This window comes from Amblyomma mixtum, chromosome 2 (assembly GCF_055824585.1).
Source record: "Amblyomma mixtum isolate Tamu chromosome 2, ASM5582458v1, whole genome shotgun sequence".
Lineage (NCBI taxonomy): Eukaryota > Metazoa > Arthropoda > Arachnida > Ixodida > Ixodidae > Amblyomma > Amblyomma mixtum.
In genome coordinates this window covers 137579206-137600094 of record NC_143013.1, presented here as the reverse complement: position 1 = coordinate 137600094, position 20889 = coordinate 137579206, and the positions used below count along the sequence as shown (strand labels likewise).

General features: G+C 46.3%; 2 pseudogenes; both read right to left on the bottom strand.

Annotated features, from left to right (window-relative positions):
- Positions 1-1480: 1480 nt before the first annotated feature.
- LOC149361053 (uncharacterized) lies at positions 1481-2467 on the bottom strand (annotated as a pseudogene).
- Positions 2468-3481: 1014 nt separating this feature from the next.
- The window catches only part of LOC149361052 (uncharacterized), a 29181-nt pseudogene continuing 11773 nt past the window's right edge, over positions 3482-20889 (bottom strand).

Sequence of the window (20889 nt, the reverse complement as noted above, 5' to 3'; positions counted from 1 at the left end):
GGGGCGCCCAGCGCGACCACACGCATCCCTGCGGCCCGTTTTACAGCGCGTCCCCAACTTCCCCCCCTTTGGCGCAGAGACAGACACGTTTGTGCGTTTGTGTGTGCACGCATGCGCGCCTGCAGACGGCCTTGTTGCGAGGTACGGGCTGTGGACTCGGAGAAGGCTAGGAGTTGGGTCTTTATTAAGGGAAGTTAACCCAAAAGAAAAGAGGGCCCCAGGCCCTTGGAAAACAGACTGTCTCCCCGGGCAGCTGCTCTCTTCCGCTGCTAAAGGAGGACTCCCTTTGTACGTTGACCGCCAAGTTTTCGAATGCCGTGGTCGCGTGTCCAAGCCGCGGTTCTTGGAACAGACCACCCCGGGTTCCGATGCGAGAAGAAAGAGGACAGCCGTGACCCTCATAAACATGTCAAGTCCGGGAGGAGTGCGTCTTCGGTGGAACATGAGCCCCGCGTTCGCGAAGAGGCCGGCACCCTGCGGCGCCGAGGGTAGGCCGGAACGCTCGCGGCACAAACAGTTTCCCGGAGTTCTTGGGCCCACAGGCCAGCAGTGTCTTGCAACGCAACGGCCTTACTAACGGCTCGAGGTGGCTTGGGAGGCCGGCAAGTTAGCACCAAGAGGGCTCCCAGCAGAGGAGGCGAGGAGGACACCGAAGGAAAGAAAGGGAGTCCTCACAGAGACGCGTTGGGGACAGAGATACAAAGGAGAACGGGCAGAGACGGGCGAGGGGGACGGAAGCAGATCGCGCTGGTCTGTAGTCGGTGAGGCCGGACCCGAGGGCATCCGTTGCAAATTGACCGCCAGCCGAGACGCCCAAGAAGCCGGACGCCACAACCCGTCAGAGTACCGCCAGCCGAGACGCCCCAGAAGCCGGACGCCACAACCCGTCAGAGTACCGCCAGCTGAGACGCCCAAGAAGCCTGACGCCACCACCCGTCATAGTCACCGAAACGTGGGACCGCCACCAGCCTGAGCGCCACCCTGCCAGAGCAGCCGAGAGCGAGGCACCCGTTGACCGGACTGCACCGCGACGCCTGATACAAGACAGCGGTGAGCGGAACTCGCAGTTACACCTTCAGGCAGAGAGTGCGAATAAATTAGGTTGACTCGGAGGCGTTGTGTGTTGATTCAATTCTCCTCGCTTCAGCAGAACCCGTAGATAGCAACAAACAACTGTGTTGCATTGTGACTGACCCCCGACAGGCGGGAACGTCACACAGCGACAGGTGCGGGTGGCTGTGCTGGTGCAGGCGGAATGACTGGTGAAAGGGCCTCAGCCACTTGTTCACTGATGACAGTGTGAAGGTTGGGCGCGAGGTACGGAGGTTCCACTGAATGGAATGGCAGAAGCGATAGTTGATGTGCAGTTTCCTCACGCACGAAATCTTTGATGTGTGCCAAGTGTTGGGAGTTTGGGAGTGGTAGGGTGCAGCCGACAGGCTGGCAAGCGACTCGACAGGCGCTGCTTGCTGGAGAGTGATTAGCCTCTGCTTGCGCAGCTCGTCGTAGCTCTGGCAGAGACTTACGACTTCGGCAATGGTGCAATGAAGTGAAGTAGCAGTCACTGACCATAGTCGAAAAAGAAAGACGTTTCGAAACCCGTACGGGTTTCTTGTTCACAGTGAGCAGGACAAGAGCGGTGGCGAATTTATATCCGGAGAATGTGACGTAAAGATCGGGCGTAGATGCCTGGCATGGGGCCAGCGTTCTTGTTTAATGTTGCTTGTGTTGTCTGGATGAATAGCGATTCCAGCAGAAGGCGCGTCGTCAGGTTTCTCTCCTTAGATAAGATGGAGGCATTGCCCCAGTCAATCTGGTGGCCAGTGTCGTGAGCATGACCCGCCAGCGCATTTGTGGCATGCTTTGTGGCATGCATTTGTGGCATGCTGGCATGGTGCGGAGATCTCGCGACAGCAGCATCTGAAAGGTGTCATCCTCGATGCCTTTAATATAAATATGCCTTATCTTGTCAGCCTCGGACTTGTGAGCGTTGATGCGCGAGCACAGGTTTACCACATCTTCAGTGTAGCTTGTGAACGTCTCACCCGACTGCTGAGAGCGCTCGTGCAAGCGGTGTTCGGCGTGCAGCTTGTGCACAGCAGGATGTCCGTATGCTTCGGTGGGGTTCGCCTTGAAAGCAGTCCACGTGGAGAAGTCTGCTTCATGGTTTTGAAAACCACAGGTTGGCAACGCCGGTCAAATAAAAGATGACGTTCAACTTGGTAGTATCGTCCCACTTGTTATGTGTGCTCACCCGCCTATATGATGTGAGCCATTCTTCAGCGTCATGATCGTCAGTACCGCTGGAGAGGGCTGGGTCCCTCTGCCGGAGGAAGCCAGAACAGAGGACTGGGGAGCCCACCTGCACGGCTTGGTGGTTGGCGTCTTCGGGCATAGCGAGGGTCGGTAGCGCGCGGCTGCGAACGTTCAGAGCAGTACGAGGATGTTAAACCAAACCCCCACCAAATGTAACGGGGGCTTTGATGAGCGCTGAGGCTGCGGCGAAACCACGGCGGCGACAGAGTCTCTGCTCTTTCCAGGTCAGCAGGATCTCGCTCTGAGCAATGGCAATGCGGCTAGAATGATGGCCTCCTTCTTTCGTTACAAGTACAGTTATGTTGACACAGGAAAAAACATGCTCTTTTGAGCACACTGGCGAACTGTGATGTCCCCATTTGGTGCTGGTCAAGGTAGGAAATTGTGGATTCTGCCACACCCACAAAGAATTATTGAAGCCATCTTGGTTCACTGAGGTTGTCTACTGCAAGCTCCTTGACAGGCAATGGCTGGCTGGTGATGTGCATCCATCCGAGTAGCACTTGGCACTAGGGACATTGTCGCGAACATTGCAGCTCAGTGCGTGCTTCCGTTTCAGCTTCCTTGGTGCCCCTGATTGGGATGGGCGCCCGGAGGGAACGCGTGCTGAGCCTCTTGCCAGACCTGGTCGGCGCCTTGCCAGGCTCGTCGGTTGCACCTTTATCTTCTGGCCTCGCCGCCTGTCTGGTGTTGTTGAGGCGCTTGTTCTTAGCATCAGTGCATATGCAGCACTGCTTCTATTCACACTGTCGAGCTGTGCATTCACGGAATCGAGTAAAGCGGCGTATGATGGGTTGCCTTCAGCGAGTCTGTGTATACGTCGCAGGTGCTGCTCCAGAGCCTTGTATTTTTCTTCAAGGTCCTGCAAAAGGTTAATGAAGTCTGATTCCATACATCCCCAGTTATGACAGCTATTTCGGCATGCAAAACAAGGTATCTTGCAGCATGGTTGTGCTGTTTTGCCTACAAAAGTTTTTTGTTCTTGTTCACTTTTGACGCAATTAAGTAGAATGAAAGGGTCTGCTGTACCTCTGGCTTTGAAAATGACTCGGGAGCTGTCTCGTCCGATGTATCCATCGGCTGATCACAGCAGCTGGGGCCTCGGTGGGTTTCTGTTTCTTGCAAACTGGCAGAAGGTGAAGGCACAGAAGTGCCTGCAGGTACATCACCTTGTAGGTTTTCCGTCATGGGCATAAAAAAACCCCAGTGGTGGGCACCTCTCACCAAGTGCCAGCTGACCCAGCTGGACACAGTCGGCAGGTGTTAGCAGTGGGCTGTTAGGAAAGTGCCCTCCAAAGGCCCTCTGCACAAGTGCCTGGTGTTTGCAGAAGGCCCCTTGACTCCCTGCCCAACAGCTACACACCCCAATGTCCGCATGCACTTCATACATCCCATTCCCAGCCGAGTTTGGGACGCTGTACACTTCATCATGTCTTTTCACAATAGCCTCGGTAGGCATGCTTGGCACCTTGTCTAGAAGACGGTCAATGTTATTTCGGTGCACCGCTTCTCTGTTGTGAGCATGGCGAAGAATTCTTGTTTCAAAATAATTCTCCCATGTTGTTGTTATGAATTCAACCAAGGCTACTGCGTTGTATGCTTTTGTTCTACACAGGACAATGTCCTTCAAAATTCTGATCGATGCCTCGCTGTAATTTTACATGTTCTGGCCTCTTGTAACTATGCCTGCCCGCTACGTAGCCACCCATTCCTCCTCAGCCTTCAAGAGCGAGTCAACTCTTTGCACGTAGCCCTGGTGAGGCAATGAGTGAAGCGCTGATTTCGCTTCTGCATGTTCCCTCTTGGTCTTGGAATACAGGACCTATGACACAAATGAGAACAATCGGAGTGTATTAACCATGTTTAATGAATTAATGATGCGCAATAGTTTCTTTTTTTTTGCCTCACTCATGCATGAGCAGGTACTTTGGCACAGAAAAGTTTGGTTTTTTAAAAAAAGAGCTAAACTCAAATTCTGAAATTCCTTCTGAAGCCATTTTGCTAGCAGCCCATAATTAAGTTCTAGATCAGTTGTTAGGATTTCGTTTCTGAACGAGTATTTGCAACTGGTTTTGCTGTTTTGTAAGGGTTCACACATGCATACACGCACGTGCGCACGCACACATTGCCTGCAGCACCCACACTGGTGCATTGTTGTTTGAGGGAAAACTACAGAACAGAAAAGCACAGAATGCATTATAATAAACTGTTGATATCATGTACCAAGCTGTTAACGCAAGCCATGCATTTTACGAGCAAATGAATGAGGCAGTGGAAAGAAAAGTGAGCCAGTGTGCAGCAAAAGGAGAGAAATACCGAGGGAAAGACATGTATACAGTTCCTTTAAGTGTAATGAGATTATGAGTGCTTCGAGATTATGAGCGCTTTGCATAAGGGCAAGTTTAAATTGCAGCTGGTTTTGTTGGATAAATAACTGTCTTCTGCATTCTTTCTTTCTTTCTTTCTTTCTTTCTTTATTGAATACTGCAAACCTTATACAGGTCCAAGCAGGGTGGGTAAAATGACAAACAAAACAATAATAACAAAGTTAGTAAACATCAAAGTGTGGCGAAAGGCAATAAAGAATCATTCCAGTCCGTTACTGTGCGAGGAAAAAATGAAAACTTGAATAAATCTGTTCGTGCAAAATACGGCGTCAGAGAATTAGGATGATGGTGGCGTGTATACCTCGACGTTGAAAGCGACAGATATGGGGCAGGGTTAATAGCTAATTCTTGTTTCCAAAGCAAGTAAAGAAATTCCAAACGTAAATTTTTTCTTCGTTGTGCAAGACATTGAATACCATTAACCTGCATTATTTCAGAGGGTGAGTCATATGGGGAAAATTTAGAGTAAATAAACCTTACAGCTTTTCTCTGTACCTTTTCTAGGCGGGTGATATTGTGTTTAGTAAACGGGTCCCAGACAACACATGCGTATTCGAGTTTCGGTCTAATCAGTGAATTGTAAGCAAGTAATTTTACGCTAGGGGGAGAAGTTTTAAGCTTATGTCTTAAGAAGTATAGTTTGCGGAGTGCAGAAGAGCAGATGTTATCTATATGTAAATTCCATGATAAAGTGTTAGTAAGTGTGACACCCAAATACTTATATTTAGTCTCTTCCAGCAAAGGCGATGAACCTAGCCTGTAGTTAAAAGAAAGAGGAGCTTTTTTGCGAGAGAAGCGAAGAAAGACGGTCTTATCAGTGTTAAGTTGCATGTCCCACGTTTCACACCATTCAAAAATCTTAGCAAGAGAGGAGTTAAGATGGATTTGGTCGTCAATTGAAGTTATTTCATGAAAGAGCACACAATCATCCGCAAACAACCTGATTTGCACATTCGGATCAAGTTCAGTGGTAATGTCATTAATATACAATAAAAATAATAATGGCCCAGCACACTTCCTTGAGGCACGCCAGAGCCGACTGGAAGACAACCTGATTGTTGCTCATTAACTGCGACAAATTGGTAGCGATTGGTTAAATAATTTGATATCCATGTGATCAAAATTTCCGGGAGGCCAATGCGTCTGAGTTTTAATATCAGTTTGTCATGGGGAACTCTATCGAAAGCTTTGCTGAAGTCAAGAAATATTGCATCAATCTGGCCGTTGTTATCAAGACATGAAGCGAGTGAATGTATAACTGTCACTAGTTGTGTAATTGTTGAGTATCCTTTTCTGAACCCGTGCTGGAAATTAGAGAGGACTGCGTGCGCATCTAAAAATTCATTAATCTGGTTGGCAATAATATGTTCGATTAGTTTACAACATGATGATGTAAGTGATATTGGACGGTAATTTTGTAATAATGCACGGTCACCTTTCTTGTGTATAGGCACAACCCTGGCTATCTTCCAGTCGCTCGGTAGGCGTCCATGAAGTAATGAATTACGAAATATAATAACTAGAAACTTTGCAACAGATTCAGCATATCACTTTAGGAAGACGTTAGGAAGGTTGTCGGGACCACATGATGATTTAGTTTTTAAATTCAGTAGCATTGAGACTACGCCAGGGTATGAAACAAAATTTACATCACAGAGGTCAAACACTGCGTCACTGGATGTACAAGCACCGGATTTTGAAAACACACTGTGAAAGTACTCATTGAAGTGATGCGCAATATCCCCGTGATCGGTAACTACAGAACCATCAACCAAAATTTGCGACACTGGTTTCTTTTTTTCGCTTATATAATTCCAAAACTTTTTTGGTTCCTCTACAATGAAATTTGGAAGCACTGTATTAAAATAGTGTTCTTTCGAAGAGTGTACTGCGCGTGCAAGCCCTTCCTTTAAGTCCTTTAAATGATCTAAATGCATGCGCCGTTTCTTTAACCTTTTTATCTTTCTCTTCAAGTGGATTATTTCACGCGTCATCCACGGCGTTTTTCTATGAACAAGTTTACGTTTGCTCGGCACAAACTTATCTATACAGTAGTGGCACATATCTTTAAAGCGGCGCCAAAGTGCGTTGAAATCAGTATCATTAAAATCGATCAGGCATGTTTCCAAATGTTCTATAATGGATGCATCATCTGCACGTGAGTAGTCTTTGAAAGAACGTTTCACAGGGTTATTAGATTGAGTACAAGCGACAATGAGCAAGCGAACACTGACAAGCAGGTGGTCAGAGATGCCTTCCACAACTTCAACAGTGTATTCAGGTAATCCTCTAGGCAAAAATACCAAATCCAATACAGATTTGCTAGTTCCTTGCACACGTGTCGGTTCCTGGACTATTTGAATTAGGTCATGCGTTAACATCATGTTAAGTACATTGTTTAAATTATTGCTGTTTTGAGGAAGGGATTCAAAACGCTCCCAATTAACGCCTGCTAAGTTTAGGTCACCAATAAGTAGTAATTTGCTTCTTTGGAACCGAGACATGTGCTCTTCCAGTTTGAACAGATAATCAGCTGAGGCATCAGGAGGTCTATAAATGGCAATCAGAATGAAGTTATGGCCCCAGCATGAGATATTTAAGCACAAACATTCAAGGCCGGGAATTTCCTCCAAGAGAACAGCCTGTATGTGGCCTTTAATTAGGACTGCAACGCCACCTCCCCTGAAAGGCCGATCCCTGCGAAAAACTTGGTAACAATTAGGAAAGACATCCTCGTCGGCTATTTCAGTCCGCAGCCACGTCTCAGTTATGACGGCAATATGTGGGTCATGTTCTAGTAAAGAAACCTCGAGAGGTTCGGTTTTGTTTACTACGCTACGGGCATTTAAGTTGATTATACGCAAGTGCTTGTCATATTCTTTGGAAAGGCGTCAAGGCTCGGGCTGCTCAGAGCGTTGATTGTTAATCTTGACGCGCATGTTTATTGTCTCATCCCAAAAGAACAAATCTTTATCGACCTTAAGTTTATCATGAAGTAGGTGTACTTTTTTACCCTGCAGTTTATCATCTTTCGCACTTTCCCACAGGAGCTTCCGTTTCTTTAGCGTTGCTTGCGAGTAATCGTTTTGTACAGACATGCCTGAATCTTTAAGCTTGCTGCAGTTTTGAAATATAAGTTTCTTTTCGTTAAAATCTTGCAGATAGATGATTACCGGTCGTTTGCTTCCTTGTCGGCCGAGCCTATGAATGCGGCCGATTGATTCGCACTGTACCTGCAGCTTATCCCTCATTACCTCGGTGAGAACTTTTTCCTTCAGGGCCGCTTCCGTTTCATCGTCGCATTCAGAAATGCCATGAATAATTACGTTTGACCGCCTATTTCTGTCTTCGAGATCAGTTAGTTTCTTTGACTGGAAGCCAATAACGTTTTCTATAGACTTCAGAGTAGTTTGAACCTGATCCCCTTCCATCGCAGCAGATTCAGATAACCTTTTGTCAAGTTGAGTGTACGTCTGTTGAAGGCTGTTTATCAATGTTTCGATGTTAGATATTTGAACTTTCATGTCTGAAATATCGTTACGGATAACAGCTTGACCCTCAAGCAACTCTTCAAACATCTCCTTCTGCGTGGGACCTGGGTTCGTTTCAATGTCCCCGCTGAGAAGCAACTTGCACACAAGAAGACATTCATAGGCAAGGTCAAGACACTTCCGTGGGCACGGCAGGACAATAATGCCACGACAATCAGTCCGTAAAGAACTACTGTGGGGACTAACCTGCAGAACGCAGAACAGGGTCCTGGTTAGCGTCATTGCCAATCCACGTCCGCCGTGCCCACACAAGACGAAATGGTGAGGTGCTGCTTTTATAGTGGTGTTCCAAGGTGACGTCACACTGCGACTACCAGGTGGTGTCGCTAGCAGAGCCAGGTCGCCAGGAAATAAATGTGCTGTCATCTGTCCAACATTGCAATCCGGATGAAGTTGATCGACGCCGACGATATCGCTTCTGTACCCGCACGTGTAGCCGCTCGTTGCCGTAGGTGCACCGATCTGGAAAATGCCCTGCAGAACGCAGAACAGGGTCCTGGTTAGCGTCATTGCCAATCCACGTCCGCCGTGCCCACAGAAGACGAAATGGTGAGGTGCTGCTTTTATAGTGGTGTTCCAAGGTGACGTCACACTGCGACTACCAGGTGGTGTCGCTAGCAGAGCCAGGTCGCCAGGAAATAAATGTGCTGTCATCTGTCCAACATTGCAATCCGGATGAAGTTGATCGACGCCGACGATATCGCTTCTGTACCCGCACGTGTAGCCGCTCGTTGCCGTAGGTGCACCGATCTGGAAAATGCCATGCAGAACGCAGAACATGGTCCTGGTTAGCGTCATTGCCAATCCACGTCCGCCGTGCCCACTTCCCAAGGAACTTCCAAATACTTGTAAGCAGAGGCCGCAGATATTCTCATGCCACGAAGGAACAGACAATTTGTGATGATTGTTTTCTTTTTGTGAAGTGGCCTAGATTTATTTTGAGGCGTTTAAAGTTGTGTTTCCTTCTTTCGTGAAAGAAGTGCTGTCGTAATATCAACCTGAAGTATAACTATACCTGTTTCTGAGCAAACGCCCGTGAAAAGGGTGTTTAACTGAGCTAGTTGTTGCATACTTGATGGTGGTTCCAACACTTTTGGTCGAGCGAGAACAAAAAAAGGAGCAAAAATTGAGGGGGCCACTTTGTTGACCTAAAGTGCAGTGAGACGAAAGCCTTTAGCGCGGTGTTGCTGCTTGTGTCACTGATGTTAAGATGTTAATTAAGTTGTGAATCTTAAATGCTGGAGACACTGGAGGGTGTTTGGGAGGCATCCGTCTGATTTGATGCCTTTCTGCAAACACTCTCCAGCGGCCTCACGGTAGACAAAAATAATTGTGGGACCGAAAACAAAAATGAAAATAAAGTGACCCTGCCCATTCCACAGGTATAACGGGCTGCCTTATGCTAGACAAGGAGAACTACATATGCGTTGGAAGAAGTAGCGGAGGCGTTAGCACGCTTGGCTGCAGAATGGAAGGATGGTGGTTCGAATTCCGCTGTGCACAACAATTTTTCTTCTTGTCGAGTTGACGTCATTTGATTGACAGCTATAGATTTCGCGGACAGACAGACAACGATGAGCCTCATTCTTTGTCCTCATTCTGCCCATTCTGCCGTAACCACCCTGAAGAGGAAATTTCATGGTAAGTGCAGAACACATCAGCTACCGCCTGGTAGCACTCTAAACATTGTTAGCAAGACCATTTGTAAATACATCGGAGGCCTAAAATGGACACCCAAGGCTGCACACACGCACTTGTTCAACTTGTACAGTTGTGCACTGCGCAGTGCTTCCTTCCCACTAGTGGTGCTTCAATCTATGTTAGGAGTGTGGTAGGAATATTTGCTATTCAGAGTTTTAGCAATATTAAGTGTTGAGCTCCTCAATCTGCAGCCTTCCAAGAATCCAGAAAATGCAGTCTACCAAAAGCAGAATGCTGACATGGCTTCTACAAGTTGCACTTCACACAATAAGCCTGACCTTACTCCATGTTGCATTTATTGGAAAAAAGAAACAGTTGTTTCGTAGATGACTTCATCACAATCGCCATCATCAATATGACTGTACCCACCTGCAGAACAAACGCCTCTCCCATGGCCACCTTATCCCTACAAACTTCTTATCATTCACCCACCTCCAGTTTTGTGCCGCCCCCGGGTATGCTTGCCTTCTCTTGGAATTAAGTCCATTACACTTAACGACCATCGGTTATTTTGACATTGCATTACGTGCCCCGCCCAAGTCCATTGCTTTTTGATTTTAACTAAGATTTTATTAACCTGTGTTAATATATTATATATAGGGGTATTCGTTTTCGGGTAAAACCCGATTTTATAGGATTTTTGCACCCCGAACGTGTTCCTAAAATAACGGGTAAAACCCGTTTTTTCCCGATTTCTGAAACAATTGTGCCCAAGGAATTGCTGTGCCTCCAGTTTCAGACAAAGAAGAAAACCAGTTGACATTGTGGAAACTGGGAGCTGTACTCGATCCGTTCCAGAAGCGGCTGCTGAGTCTGAGTTTGATGGCTACCGACCTCTCTTTATTTCCGTGCTGGACGGTGTAGGCTCGCTTCGCGAGGAGTTTGACCACTACTTGCTGGAAGCAAGCCCCACAAATGAAGGTGTTGAAGTGATGGACTATTCGAACGACGCAACTGTGTGTTACCCAAGGCTAACAAATGCAGCGTTGTCATTGTTGTGCCTCGTTAATGACAGCTGTGACGTTGAGCGAAAGTTCTCTGAGCTAAGGTACCTGCAGAGACCAGACAGGTCTCGGATGGAACCCGTTATGTTGCGCATGCAGATGATTATGTATGTTAATAAGGACGTGTAGAGCGTCGATGACCAGCCCTCGTGAATAAAATGTTTATTTTCTCAAAACTGACCGTTGCCTCTCACTGTAACAACTAATTACCAAAGAAACGCCAAATTTTGCAATACTTTTTTGAAAGCAGCCCAAAATATAGCCCTAATTGTTACCCGCCGGTTAGAGCAAATGGAATAAATTATTAGTTTGCAAATTTCACCCAATAAAACCCAAATTTCGGAGATTTTCCACAAAAAAAACCCGATTTCTGCCCTGTTATCAAGCCGAAAAATAACGCCCGATTTTTACCCCTCGAATTTCAGAAAATAGAAAACCCGAAAACAAATAACCCTAATTATATTGTGGAGACGAATCGTAGCTCTGCTCCACAGGTACAAAAGTATAGCGAAGTGCAGTGCGGAGACCAAGCAGGACGAAGGGTAGGCGCTCAATCCATGGCGAAGGAAAAGCGGACGCCAGAAGTGAAGCTTTTAGCTACCGGTGAAAACGCTCAATGACACCGTTGGAAATCGGGTGGTAGGAGGTCGTCTTGATGTGATTGACGCCGAGGAGCCGAGATAGGTTGGCTAATAAGGTGGAGTCAGATTGACGACCAAGATCAGTCGTAATGGTGCAAGGGACACCGTAGCGGCTGATCCACAGTGTGGTGAGTGCTCTTGCGATCGACTCCGCCGTTATGTCCAGAAGGGGCATCGCTTCAGGTCATCTCGTGAACCCTTCAATGCAGGTTAACAGGTAGCGGTGGTTCCCGCAGGGAGTAAGGGGGCCGACAATGTCGGCTTGCAGATGGCTGAAGCGGGCGTCCAGGGACGGGAACGTGCCAAGCGGCGTCACAGTGTGTCGATGCACTTTGCTTTTCTGACAGCTCAGGCACGCTCGCGACCAGGGGCGAACGTCGACGTTGATGCGAGGCCAGACAGATGCGCTGAAATTTTGACTCCAGACTTCGCGTCTTCGTTCTCTGCTACTGCCCTGCGCTTTGCATCAGCCGCTTCGCTAGGCCTACCACTGCCCGGAGCTCGAGACCCTGCCTACCTTCCATCTTGTAAGCCCTGGCCATGGATCCCTCCACTCCTGTGGCGTCTCCTCCGCCTCGCACGCTGCCACCTCATGAGTCCGCGGTCTCCGCCCTCAAGCTCCCCGGCTTCTGGTCATCGGACTCGGAACGTTGGTTCCTCACCATCGAGGCCTTGTTCTGCTGGCACCGCATCACGTCCGGGTCACCAAATTTGTTGAGACGAATCGTAGGCACCAGTCATCGTTGGGTCTCCACAAATATATTCGGCTGGACGCGCTCAGACAGGCTGGAACGGAACAGCGCTGCGCCGGCCTTGCAGTTAAGCAGCCACGAAATCCAGTCTGCGCGTGCTTGGCAGGCGTACTGAGACAGTAGTCGTCTTCTGCTGCCGGACCACGATGACACGCTACAATATATATTATTCAGCGGTCGTATCCGAATACAGCGGGGTGCTGTATATATAAAAATGCCTAACGCATTGTTTGAAAGAAGAAAACACACAAGCAAAAATCAGGTACCTATAGTCCTTTAAGGTGTGCTCTCACCCTGGAAGCCAATTAGTTATATTCCTTTCCTCTCCCGAAAACTAATGGAGCGTTTAGACGCCAATCAGCTTTCACTGATTAATGCACTGAGCTCGTAAGCTGCGGCATAATGATTCTCTTTCTTTAGTGTAAACTGTGCATTCTGGCTCAGACTGGATAAGAACCCAGTGTCTACATCACTCTGCATATAGTATTTAACCATCATTAATGATTACATCAATTTCCTAACAAATAAATATTAATTTTATAAGCTCAGATGTGGTGCGGGAAAAATGGAGACCTGGACAAGTTGGTAAGCGTTCGTATCGTTTGAGCACCATGCCAACATAGAAGACCTTGGTCTTGTTTAGGTTTTTCTGTGTAATGTGTGACACTCAAACAGTATAATAGCTTAGATGTAGTGCTTCCATCATTTAAATTTTCTCACAGAGCATTTGGTCTAATTTTTATGTGGTTCTTAGTAAGCAATAAGTTGACAATACCTTTTGGAAGGCTCCTATGAAGCGGCGTCGGTCATCTTTGTCCACCTTGTTACGGGAAGAGGTGATCCACCTCCACTCTGCCTGCAGGATGTGAAAATGGCACAACAGCTGTTGTGCAGAGGGACAGGTGTCACGCAGGGCATCCTTCTCAGGTCGAGAAGAGTCTGGCATAAAAGCAGCAGGTGCCTGCAACAAGAGTTGACATTGATAAGCATTCTTTGCTGCAGTAAATTAAAGTGCGTTTGTACTGTGTTTGTTACAGCATTTGGACAGTTATTTTTATCAGTTAATGCAGTGGATGAAAGCTGTGAAGTAACCTTTAAAATATTACCATGCTTTTGTACTCATGGCTAGTAAAGGCTTAACCACGTCTTAAGCAATATTACCTATTGTTAAGTTTACCTGTGCAAAAGTAAGGTGGGCAGTGTGTGTATGTGCTTTGACATTGTGAGACCTTCTTTTCCGATACCAGCTTCACAGGGAAAACTGACATTAAGAAACTAAATTTGCTGAGAACAAAGGAAGTGATTTTCATATAAGATTATGTTTTTTAAACACCTTGAAGAGAGCATGCCACTTCCAATAACAGTGCACATGCACCTCACTACCCTACAACAGTATGTGATATGCTGGTCACATCATTTGATTTTTCTTGAAAAATAACCAACATAATCTACAATGGTCATCCGTTAAATACTGTCGCTAGTTTCCAGCACCTACATTAGTTCAGAAACCCTTACCTCTCTGTTTCCAAAGCATGTTGGGCACCGATGCTTCAGCAGATTGAAAGCCAAGCTGTAGCTCTCCCTGCTTTGTGAGCTGTGTATGAGCACAGCTACAGGCACTGCACCAGCTTTTGTGGCTGTCAGCAGCACTGTAACTGTGCTCCTTGTAGTGTCACACGAAGCTGTCGAGTCAACAAAGATGACTTCTTCCGCTGACTGCAGGCTCTGAGCGCGACGCATAATAGGAGTGACCACGAGTGTCGCCCAGCAGTCATCTGCTTTACTGATGGTGCAGACATCTGTGCCTGTGGAACAGAACATGCAGAATGGTCGTTCAGGAGAGACAAATGCAGTAACACAGATACTACGATTTTTGAAGTAAGAATTCATATGGCGCTTGTTATATTAAATCTAATGAACACTACGGGATTTTGAAGTGAACATATTTGCTGTCTCCTTTCTGTAATAAATATATTTTATCACTTTGACATATGCTAGGTATGACTGAAAGTTTAGCCAGATGTGCGTCACAATGAGGAGCCAGATTTGTGAGCTATTCAGTATTGATGGCCGGAGAAAGTGAAAGGGCGTTAAACAATGTTTCCAACTTTCGCTGGGAAAAGCATCTCTCTTGGTTGTGTCAGAAATGATGTTGGATCACAGTTTTGCCTAGGAGGCATGGCTGCTACCATATTGCTCATGCTGATGGCACACATGTATGTGAAAAATCCTGGGCAAACTAAGCTACAGATTAGCTAAACATTTAGTGACAGCCCTGATGTCTCTCATATTCTTCTCCTCTTATTTTTCACTCCTTCTTTGTCTTGGGTTAGCTTGCAGATTTCTACTACTACTACTACTTCTACTTAGCCGCCACGGTAACTCAGTGGTTATGGTGCTCGGCTGCTGACCCGAAAGACATAGGTTCATTCTCGGCCACAGCGGTTGCATTTCAATGAAGGCAAAATGCTAAAGACCCATGTACGAAACGATGTCACTGCACGTACAGTGAACCCCAAGTGGTCGAAATTATCTGAAGCCCTCTACTACTGCACCCCTCCATAGCTTAAATTGCTTTAGAATGTTGAACCCCATAAAGCAAACTGCTACTGCTACTTGGATACAACTACAACAGTCAAACCCGGATATGTCGAACTTGAGTTGACTTGCGAAAAGTTTGTGTGTTGTGTGTGTTTTGTTTTGTTTTGTTTTATGGCGCATAAGCGACTAAGGCTATCATGCGCCAAGCTCAGGGTATAAAATTGTTTTATATAGGATGTTGTACAAAAGTCTAAATGAACGGCGGTGTAAATGGCCTAAAAAGTTAATTCCTGCAACCTAGTAAAAATATGAGAGAATTGTAGAAGTGACTGATGGTAAAAGCTTTAAATAGGGTCGGTAACCTCAGCAGCCATCCTTGGCTGGACAAGGATCTCGAGGTTCCCACCCGATGGAATAGGGACCTCAGCCATCTTCTCAGGAATGAGACAGTGGCTGAGGTGTTTCAAAAACAAGTAAGGCAAGATGAGGTATGTCAATAAATTGTAAAGCACGGGGTTAAATGCATGTTTCTAGAATTTATGTGTTAGAGTTGTTGTAACCTATAGTTTGTTTAGAATATTTGCTTCTTGTAAAAAGTTAAATGTGCAAGACAAGTCGACAAGTGCATTCTCTCCCAAAACCAGTGATGGATGAAAAGGGATTTGTTCGTTGTAAAACCGTGTGAAATGTTTCTTCCTCAGTGTTTCGAGCTTTCGACATGAGTATAGCAAATGGTTCACGGTGAGGTCGTCTCCGCATGCATCACATATAGGTTTGTCTTGTTTTGTTAGTATGAAGTTGTGTGTGAGGTGTGTGTGTCCTATGCGAAGACGGCATAAAATGACTTCCTTAATGCGTTCCTGGTGAGTACATGTTTTCCATTCGCCCAACACAGGCTTAACCAAGTGGAGTTTATTATTTATTGTATTATTCCATGTTGCCTGCCATTTATCCCTTAGTTTAAAATGTACTAATTTCATGTAATCCTTAAACGGTAAATCTACTTTCTCGATTTGTTTGTTCCGGGCTTGAGCTGCGCATACGTCTGCTCTTTCATTTCCTTTTATACCGACGTGGCTAGGGACCCAACAGAATTTGACGTTTAGTCCGTGGGCAGTGGCTGTTATTATGTTATATATGATGTCGCCGAGTAGTGGCGTGACTGCATTTCTGATGTGAAGCGCTGTGAGTACACTGAGCGAATCTGTGAAAATAACGCTGTTGCTTATGTTCTCATTTACTATTTTCTCTACCGCAACCCAGATGGCATAACATTCAGCAGTGAAGATGGATGCATACTGCGGAAGTCTTATTATTTTTTCCCATCTTCCTTGTACTACGGCACTTCCAACACAATCGGCTGTTTTTGAACCGTCAGTATAAAAAGTTTCAAAGCCACTGTACCTTTCCTCGAGTGCGAGGAATTCTTGGATGATGTGTTGTGAGGGAGTTTGTGTTTTTCGGAACTGTGTAAGCGTGAGATCGCAGTCGGTGTGAAAATTATTCCATGGGGCAAGTGGGTCCCGTCTTTGAGCCATGTTAGGTAATGTGTCAGCTATGCCAAGATTCTGGCATATCTCTTCGAACCTTAAAATCAGAGGCCTGGTAGCTTGTGGTTTGTTCCTGAATATTATTCTAGAAGGGCACTCTGTTACGATGGAATAACAGATGTGTTTTGGCAAGGATCTCACTTTGAAAACATATGTACATGTAAGGGCGTTTCTTCTGACTTCTAGTGGGGGTTCATTTGTCTCGACGTAGAGGCTGGTTATGGGCGATGTTCTGTAAGCGCCGCATGAAAGGCGAAGGCCTGAGTTATGCGTAGGGTCTAGTTTCTTCAGATAAGATGGCCGTGCTGATCCGTACACTACGCATCCGTAGTCTAAGATGGAACGTGTCAAGGAGCGATAGATGTGTAGGAGGCATGCTCTATCAGACCCCCAGTGTTTTCGAGACAGTACTTTCATTATGTTAAGTGATTTAGTGGCTTTCTTTTTTAGGTTATTTATGTGGGGTAGGAATGTAAGTTTTCTGTCAAATGTTACGCCCAAAAATTTATGCTCCTTTTTAATAGGCAGCACTGTTTCATTTAAGTGGAGTGTGGGGTCGGTCTGTAAGCCTCTCTTCAGTGAAAAAAGAACGGCGACTGTTTTTTGAGGGGAAAACTTGAAACCATTTTTTTCAGCCCAAATTGCCAGTTTGTTTAACGTCAGCTGTATTTGTCGTTCACATGTTGAGAGGTTCGTGGAGGTGTACGCTATTTGGAGATCATCAACGTATGTAGAATACATAATAGACTTTGGCATTATTTTCGCAAGAGAATTCATTTTCACAATAAAGAGAGTTGTACTCAGAATACACCCCTGGGGCACTCCATTTTCTTGACTAAAATTTTTCGAGAGTGTTGAGCCAAGGCGGACTTGGAATGAACGGTCAGAGAGGAAATCCTTTATGCAGTTTAGCATCCTGCCGCAGATGCCTAGATCTGCAAGGTCACGAAGAATACCGAACCTCCATGTGGTGTCGTAAGCTTTTTCCATGTCGAAAAAAACTGCCAGGCAGTGTTGTCCGTGAATAAACGCCTCTCGTACTGTATTTTCAAGGCGGACTAGATGATCGGCCGTTGAGCACGCTTTCCTAAAACCGCATTGATGTATATCAAGCAGTGTACGGGATTCAAGGACGAACATTAACCGGATATTAAGAACACTTTCAAAAGTTTTGGCAAGACAACTTGTGAGCGCTATGGGTCTATAACTACCGGGGGAACTTGGTGGCTTTCCGGGTTTAAGGAAAGGTACAATTACTGCTTTCTTCCATTCCTCAGGTAGCTTCCCGGAGACCCATATTTTATTAAAAAACTTTAAAAGTGCTTCTACGGCAGGTTCTGAAAGATGGGCTAACATCTCATAATGGACTTTATCAGGCCCGGGTGCTGTTTGCTTTCCGGTGCAGAGTACTCTATTGATTTCTTCAAACGTTATTAAACTGTTGTATGTCTCATTCAACCTGCTATTCGTGGGAAGTCTTTGTTTTTCAGCAGTGTTTTTGTATTTTAGAAATGAGTCGGTATAGTGGAGGGAACTAGAAACTTGAGAGAAGTGCTCTCCCAAAATGTCTGCCTGTTCTTTGATGTTTGTTTGTCTGTTGGGGTCTGTCACAAAAGGGATTGTGAAAGCGGAGAAGCACCCATTTAATCTACGCACTTGTTCCCACATTTTTTTCGACGTAATTGAGCTCTTTATTGATGACACAAACTTTTGCCATGATTCTTTTTCAGCTATGCGGCGTATATACCGGGCATTAGCTTTCGCTTTTTTAAAATTTATAAAGTTTTCCTGCGTTGGGTATCGTCGGAAAATCCCCCAGGCTTTATTTTGTTTCTTTTTTGCTTCTCTACATGTTTGTGTGTACCAGGGTTTATGGCCTGGTCGTACCGTTCCCGAAGTCTGAGGAATGGCTAACTGTGCTGCAGCAATAATACATGAGGTAAATATTTCGTTGAGTTCATCTATACTAGAATACTCTGTGGATATTTTATCGAGGCTGGCCTCAGCTCGGAAAAGTTCCCAGTCGGCTAAATGAAGCTTCCAGCGGCGTGGTTTTGTCAGGGTTACTGATGGTGGTGATGACATGTTAATGATAACTGGTAGGTGGTCGCTTCCATACGGATTGTCTAAAACATCCCAGTTAAAATCATTAAAAATAGAAGGCGAACTAAAAGACAGGTCTAAACAGCTCATTTTTCTAGTGCTGGGACTGCAATACGTTTGTTTCCCTGTATTTAGTAAGCAGACATTGTTGCATAGAATAAAATCTTCTAAAATACGGCCTCTAGTATCTGTTTGTTCGCTGCCCCAATAAGAGGAATGCGCATTAAAATCACCGACTACCAGATACGGCTCTGGTAGCTGTTGTAAAAGTGTTTCTAAGTCATGCAGTGTTACTGATAGATGCGGCTGTAGATATACCGAGCATATGGTGATGGTTTTAAAATGGAGGACGGTGACTGCAACAGCTTCATATTTGGTTTTGATCTTGATTTCATGGGTTGCAACACCACTCTGCACAATAATGGCAACACCTCCTGAGAGCCTATTTGCTTGCTCTCGGTCGCACCGAAATACTTGATACTTCTTAAGGATATTCTGGTGTTTTGGACCTAAGTTTGTCTCCTGTAGGCATAAAGCCACAGGGGAAAGTGTATTTAGAAGTTCTTTTATGTCAGAATAATTATTTAGTATTCCACGGCAGTTCCAATGTATAAGGAACGCCATGTTGGATGATTTATGGAAGTGTAGTAAAGAAGTTACGATAGAGGATTTGGGGGTGCCATTACTGGGCTCTTGTCTTTTCTTTTTCGCTCAAGTGAGCTGCGCCGCCGCTGAAGCGGAGGCGAGGTTTGCGTTGTGTCCATCGCCTCGCTAGAGGCTCTGGAGGCCCGCGGGGAACCCACGGGTGTGTGGTTTGCAGGCCTCTCCCGACTGGGGGAAGCCTTACGGGTAGCCGACTGAGGGGCCGGCAGACCCTTTTTGAGAGGTGGCAGGGCAGCCTTGGCTGCGCCTGCCGGGGACGGGGAAGGCCGTGCCTCAGGCTTTGCCTGGGCATTGGCCGGAAACCGGTGTGGTGTGCCGCCCCTGCGCACCACATCAGCAAAATTTGTTCCTGCAGTGAAGGAGAATGTATTGATGTTGTGTGACAATCGATTACGAGCTTCTTTGAATGAAATGTTTTCTTTTGTTTTGAGTGTAATTATTTCTTTTTCAGTTTTCCATCTTGGGCAGGACCTTGAGTAGGCAGGATGATCTCCTTCACAGTTTGCGCAGCACAGAGCTGCGGCTTCACAGTTTTCAGACACATGTTCATGTGATGCGCATTTTGCGCAGGTTTGTCGACCACGGCAACTCAGCGACCCATGGCCATATCGCTGGCAGTTGAAACATCTTCTCGGGTTTGGGATATAGTGTCGGACTTTGATCTTCAGGTAACCTACTTCAATGTACTCGGGGAGTGTGCTGGAGCTGAAAGTGAGGACGAGATGTTTGGTTGGTAGTTCTTTGTTGTCTTTCCTGATTTTGATACGAAAGACATTTGTGACGTTTTGGTCTTTGAGACCCTCAAGCATTTCATCTTCGGTGAGGTCGAGAAAGTCAAATTCGGATATCACTCCACGGACGGTGTTTAAGGATCGGTGAGCAGTTATTGTAACAGGGATGTCTCCTATTGAAACTATGCTGGACAGTTTGGAATGCTGGTTGCTGTCTTTTATTTCTAGAAGCAGGTCACCGCTAGGCATTTTTGACAACTTGTAGCCCGTGCTCAAAGCATCGGTCAGACTTTTGGACACCATGAATGGCGACAATTTTCTGGCAGTTTTTTCAGTTTCGCTGTGGATGACGTGGTATTTGGGGAAAGTTTGTTTCGTTTTTCGGAAGCACTGGGCTGTGAGGTCTTCGGTCCGCACTCTTTTTGGAGTGCGATCGTTACTTGAAGTAAGGGAAGCCATAAAAATGTGTGTGTTTCGGCCACGGTGCCAGCCACCCACCATGGAGCCCAACAAGGGGACGGGACAGGAACTTGCGAGCAAGTCCTGCCCACGCCAGCTGTACACCTTAACTATAACCTAATATGACTCAACTCAGGGTAGTTGGTCACACACGGTTAACCCTCGCCGCCAGGAAAAAGAGGAAAAAACTAAGAAGGGAGGAGGATACAGGAAAGTTGTAAGAAAGGAAATAGGAAAGTGAAAGATAGAGGGGAGGACAGGAAAAGGCGACTGCCGATTTCCCCCGGTCGGGTCAGGCCGGAGGTGCCGTCTACAGGAAGCTGGGGCCAAAGTGGTGTGTTGCCTCCGCCGAGGGGCCTTAAGGGTCCAAACGCTCGGCATCGGCTCAACCACCAGGATCCCCTTTTCCCCGGACACGGCGATGCCACGCACGGCTAAGCGCGGATGCTCGGGTCCGTGGTGACGCATTTTTCACCATCATCCCCCTGCG